The sequence below is a fragment of the Pristiophorus japonicus genome, chromosome 19 (genome assembly GCF_044704955.1).
Source record: "Pristiophorus japonicus isolate sPriJap1 chromosome 19, sPriJap1.hap1, whole genome shotgun sequence".
Taxonomy (NCBI): domain Eukaryota; kingdom Metazoa; phylum Chordata; class Chondrichthyes; family Pristiophoridae; genus Pristiophorus; species Pristiophorus japonicus.
In genome coordinates this window covers 16,257,389-16,263,388 of record NC_091995.1, presented here as the reverse complement: position 1 = coordinate 16,263,388, position 6,000 = coordinate 16,257,389, and the positions used below count along the sequence as shown (strand labels likewise).

At 44.5% G+C, this 6,000-nt stretch overlaps 1 pseudogene; it reads right to left on the bottom strand.

The window, feature by feature from the left end:
- Nucleotides 1-3,125: 3,125 nt before the first annotated feature.
- LOC139230131 (zinc finger protein 850-like) overlaps nucleotides 3,126-6,000 on the bottom strand; it is a 101,088-nt pseudogene continuing 98,213 nt past the window's right edge.

Below are 6,000 nucleotides of genomic sequence, written 5' to 3'. Positions count from 1 at the left end.
ACGGCGATGATAAACTAACTGTGTGCCCTTGTAAAGTGTGTGCGTTAATGGGACACCCTCCTAACTGTGCGCCCTGTAATTGTTCGCTTAAAATCACCGCGGAGAAACACGAATTCGACCGGGGCAAATACGTTCTTAAAGGTTTCAATATTCTATCCAGATTGTCTAGGAATTCTTTGAACAAATGCTTCCGATTCACCCAGAAATGCTGATCAACGTTTTCAAGATGTCGATACATAGGAGGGACCAGAGGAACTCGACCCATATTATTCAACCAGAATTACCGAAATGATAATTAATAGCATTTTAATAAAATTTCTGTGAGGCGGAAAACATATATCTGACTCCGACTGTTGGGTAAGATTTTAACGGGTGATAGCCAATTGCAGTCCGTTTTCCATCTCTAGCCATTGATATTTTCATTGACATCGCCCGTTTGACGTTATCGCACGAAGTTAACATCTATACCAAAGCCAAAATCTGCCCCTCATCTGATGTCAGGAAGCATATTTTTTAATGAAATGTTAAGTGTTAGGTTGAACTGTGAGCTCTCACCCGTCTTGTGTTGGAGCTAACATAAACGGAAGACATGGGACAGGCGGAAAGAGAGAATGCTGTATGTTTCTAACTTTCTAAATGAGGAACCGAGATTGAAACGAGCAGGGGAGAGGATGAGGCAAATCAAGTAATTATCAGATGAGCTCAAATTTGACTTTTAAAAGCCCGAAGATTGCAAGAAGACGGAGGATGATTATGTGTGCCGCATTTTTGAATACGTTAAAAGTAGAGTGAGATAATAAGGGGATTACGTCTACCAGTCCCAGTGGCCTAATGAATAAGGCACTGGTCTCCTTACTGAGGGCTTGTGGGTTCGAGTCCCATTTGAGGTGAATTGACATTTTAGTAGCAGCCGTGTCTCAGTGGGCAGCACTCTCATCTCTGGGACCAGAAATATCCAGGCTGACTCACAGAGTGCCGTCTTTCGGATGAGACTTTAAACCGAGACCCCCATCTGCTCTCTGAGGTGGTCGCAATAGATCCCATGAAGTCTTCCCTCATCCAACATCACAAAAAAGAACAGATTATCCAGTCGTTTTCAGCTTTGTGGGAGCTTGCAGTGCGCAAGTTGCAGCCGCATTTCCTACATTACAACAGCGACTGCACTTCAAAAATTATTTAATTTGGTTGTGAAATGTGCTATATAAATGCAATTCTTCATTTTCTTTATTTTCAGTGTGTATAGTTAACGGGAAAGCAAGATGGGGCTTACCCAATATGACCAAACTGGAAACCAGGCGTAAGTGGTAACTGAATTTTGACATAACATAATTCAATTTTATTCTGATATATATATGTATATGTATATGTGTGTGTGTATATAAATACATGTATATAATACATAGGTGCGTGTGCATGCATATATGCTTGTGTGCATGTAAAATCATAGAGTCATAGAAATTTACAATACGGAAAGAAGCCATTTCGTCCCATTGTATCATCTCCGGCCGACAAAGAGCTATCCGGCCGATTCCCACTTTTCAGCGGCTGGTCCGTAGCCTTGTAGGTTACGTCACTTCAAGTGCACATCCAAGTGAGTTCCAGACTCAGACCACCCTCTGCGTGAAAAAATGTCCCCTCATTCCCCCCTAAACCTCCTACCAATTACTTAGTATTTATGCCCCATGGCTGTTGATCCCTCTGCCAAGGGAAACAAGTCCTTCCTATCCACTCTATCTTGGCCCCATATAAATGTATACTCATCAATAGCTTTTCCCCACAGCCTCCTCCGTTCCAAAGAAAATAAACCCAGCCGATCCAATCTTTCCTCATTGCTAAAATTCTCCACACGAGGTAACATCCTCGTTAAACCTTCTCTGCACCGTCTCTAGTGCAATCACATCTTTCCTGTAATGTGGTGACCAGAACTGATTGCAGTACTCTAACTGGCATAAGTAATGTTGTATACAGTTCAAGCATAACCTCCCTGTTGTATTATATGCCTCGGCTAATAAAGGCAAATAATCCGTGTGCCTTCTTAACCATCTTATCTACCTGACCTGCAACTTTCAGAGATCTGTGGACATTCACTCCAACGTGCCCTTTGTTCCTCTACGCTTCTCAGTGTCGTACCATTTAATGGGTATTCCCATGCCTTGTTAGCCCTTCCCAAATGCATTACCTTATACTTCTCTGGATTTAAATCCATTTGCCACTCTTCTGCCAACCTGAGCAGTTGATTGATACCATGTTGCAGTCCGCAGCTTTCTTCTTCATTCGCAACCACACAGCCTATTTTGGTATCATAGAAACTTCTTAATCATACCCCGTACATTCAAGTCTAAGTCATTGACATATACCACAAAATGTGCGTGTTTGTATATATATTTGTGTATATGTATATATATATATATACATTAAAATATTTATAATTATGAGTATATACATGTATGAGTAAAGTATTAGGCAGTCCCTCGAATCGAGGATGACACGCTTTCACACCAAAAAGGGATGAGTCCACAGATATTTTCATGATGGACCTGACATTCTAGGTCCCGAACGACATACTGAAGGGTGGAAGATGCTTGTGCATGGATTCTTTTAACGTGGGGTGGCCGTTGTACACCAGCCACCACACGGGCTTGAAAGAGGTAGGTCTAGATTCACTGGCAAGGGTTAACCAAGACGACTGGAGACCAAGCTCTGCTGCATGGACCTAGTGCGCACACATGCTTCTACTATCCATAGATCGCAACGTGGGCTGGCCCGTGCTCCCCATGGGCCCTCGCCTCTTCTGGGCCCTGAACCCTCGCCTTTCCTGGGGCCCGATCACAATGCTCCTGGACCCCGATCTCTCACGACTCCTCCTCCCCGATCAAAAATGGAGCAGTCAGTAACAGGACATTAGTTGGTCTCCTCTTATCTTGGAGTCATCAAATATCGATGCACCGTTAATTGAAATATCAAAATACTAAACTCCAACCTAGTTAAAGGTTCATTAACAGCAGCAGAAACAAACACCAACTAACAGAATGAACACGATTCAGTAGGATGTGAATAACAGCAGCAATAACAGCAGAATCCAAACCCTACAATCACTTGTGAACTCGCTGGTGCCTCAGCAGATTGGGTGACTGAGTGAATCCCTTCCCACACACTGAGCAGATAAACGATCTCTCCCCAGTGTGAACTCGCTGGTGTTTCAGCAGATTGGGTGACTGAGTGAATCCTTCCCACACACTGAGCAGATAAAAGGTCTCTCCCCAGTGTGAACTCGCTGGTGTGTCAGCAGATTGGGTGACTGAGTGAATCCCTTCCCACACACTGAGCAGATAAAAGGTCTCTCCCCAGTGTGAACTCGCTGGTGTGTCAGCAGATTGGGTGACTGAGTGAATCCCTTCCCACACACTGAGCAGATAAAAGGTCTCTCCCCAGTGTGAACTCGCTGGTGTGTCAGCAGATTGGGTGACTGAGTGAATCCCTTCCCACACACTGAGCAGATAAAAGGTCTCTCCCCAGTGTGAACTCGCTGGTGTTTTAGCAGGCTGGAAAAGTGAGTGAATCCCTTCCCACACGTGGAGCAGGTGAATGGCCTCTCCCCAGTGTGAACTCGCTGGTGTGTCAGCAGATTGGGTGACTGAGTGAATCCCTTCCCACACACTGAGCAGATAAAAGGTCTCTCCCCAGTGTGAACTCGCTGGTGTTTTAGCAGGCTGGAAAAGTGAGTGAATCCCTTCCCACACACTGAGCAGGTGAATGGCCTCTCCCCAGTGTGAACTCGCTGGTGTGTCAGCAGTCTCGTTGACCGAATGAATCCCTTCCAACACTCAGAGTAGGTGAATGGTCTATCCCTGATATGAACCAGCTGGTGCTTTAGAAGTGTGGATGGCCGAGTGAATCCCTTCCCAAACATGGAGCGGGTGAACGACTTCTCCCTAGTGTGAACTCGCTGGTGTGTCGATACATGTATATACGTGTGAGTGTGTCTGGTTTATATATACATGTAAATATATATGTGGGTTGATTTCCAAATGCACTGCGGCTGCAAACCTGTCGTTGCCAATGAATGCCAGTTGTAGAAAGCGCCGAATTTTAATTTTATTTGATAAATATCGGTGCAATTGAGCCCTGCAGCAGAGCATACGAATCTCTAACCGTGAATTATACGTATTCTGCATTGTTACGTAGAAAAAAAGGCAATGTGTTTCCTCAGAGCACCGAGTAAATACTGACATCCATTTTAGGAAGGAGGAAATAAGCAGACAGAGCGGCAACCAGTTTAACTCCTGTTCCGCGCGCGCACCGAGGTTTTTGGCTCTTCTGCTCGCAATGCTCGCATGCAGCCGGCAATGGTAAACTAACTGTATGCCCCTTTAAACTGTGTGTATTAGTGGGACACCCTTCTGAATGTGCGCCCTGTAATTGTACGGTTAAAATCACCATCGGGAAAACAAATATTCCACGGTTCTGAGTAGAGCGCTTGCTTTGGGAGTCTTGTGTCTGGCATGCGGACAATGTGGCCTGCCCAAAGGAACTGATCAAGTGTGGTCAGTGCTTCAGTGCTGAGGGCTAACAAGGCAAGGGAATACTCAATAGGACACTGAGAAGTGTAGAGGAACAGAGTGCATGTCCACAGATCCCAGAAGGTAGCAGGACAGGTAGAAAAGGTGGTTAAGAAGGCATACGCATTACTTGCCTTTATTAGCCAAGACTTAGAATCCAAGAGCAGGGAGATTATGCTTGAAATGTATAAAACACTAGTCAGGTCACAGCTGGAGTCACCACATTATAGGACAGATGTGATTGCACTAGAGAGGGTACAAAGGAGATTGACGAGGATATTGCCTGGACTGGAAAGGTTTAGCTATGAAGAAAGATTGGATAGGCTGGGGTTATTTTCGTTGGAACAGAGGAGGCTGAGGGAAGACCTTATTGAGGTGTATAAAATTATGAGGGGCCAAGATAGAGTGGATAGGAAGGAATTATTTCCCTTAGCAGAGGGGCCAACAACCAGGGGAAATAGATTTAAAGTAATTGGTTGGAGGTTTAGAGGGGATTTTAGGGGAAATTTTACTACCCAGAGGGTGATGGGGGTCTGGAACTCACGGCCTGAAAGGGTGGTAGAGGCAGAAAGCCTCACCACATTTAAAAAATACTTAGATGTGCACTTGAAGTGCCGTAACCTACGGGCTACAGACCAAGAGCTGGAAAGTGGGATTAGGCTGGATAGCTCTTTGTTGGCCGGCATGGACACGATGGGCTGAATGGCCAATTTCAGCGCTGTAAATTTCTATGAATCTATAACCTGTGCCTTTTCAAATAATTGAAATTGGTTTTCTTCCAGTTGGGTATTTTCACCTTTGATTTTTCTTCATCCCATTCCATAACTACCTAAAATTTAATTATGTTATCAGTATCAGCCAGATGCACTCCCATTGAGACACACTCCACTTGCCCTACTCCCCAGAACAGAGGAGGCTGAAGGGAACTAGATCCAGCACTGTTTCATTCCTCGTTGAGCTGGAATCATATCGATCAAGAAAGTTCCCCTGTTCACATTTTAGGAATTCTTCCCCCTCATTACCCTTGACTCTGTTTCCCCCCCACCACCCAGTCTATAGCAGGGTAATTGAAGTCCACTACTATTATTTTTATAATTCTCTGAAATTTGCCTAGAGATTTGACCTGATATCGGAGCTTAACTTATTTGAGATGTTACTAATACGACACAATGAAGTCTTACACCCCGAGCCATTTAAACAGGTTTCATTTAATGCCCACACGCACCTAAAACTTCCCACCTTCTCTTTAATTTTCATTTAACCCTTTTACTGCTCGCTGCATATGGTTGAGTTATAATGAATCTGTCTTGTAGTTTTCTTCAGCATGGAAATCGTCTCCATCTAGTGGCTGGTGGAAGAACTGTCCAAAGCACGGCACGCTTTCGCGTTGCGCTGTGAGCTCCAAGCTAGTTCATAGAATGATAGAAAGTTACAGCACAGA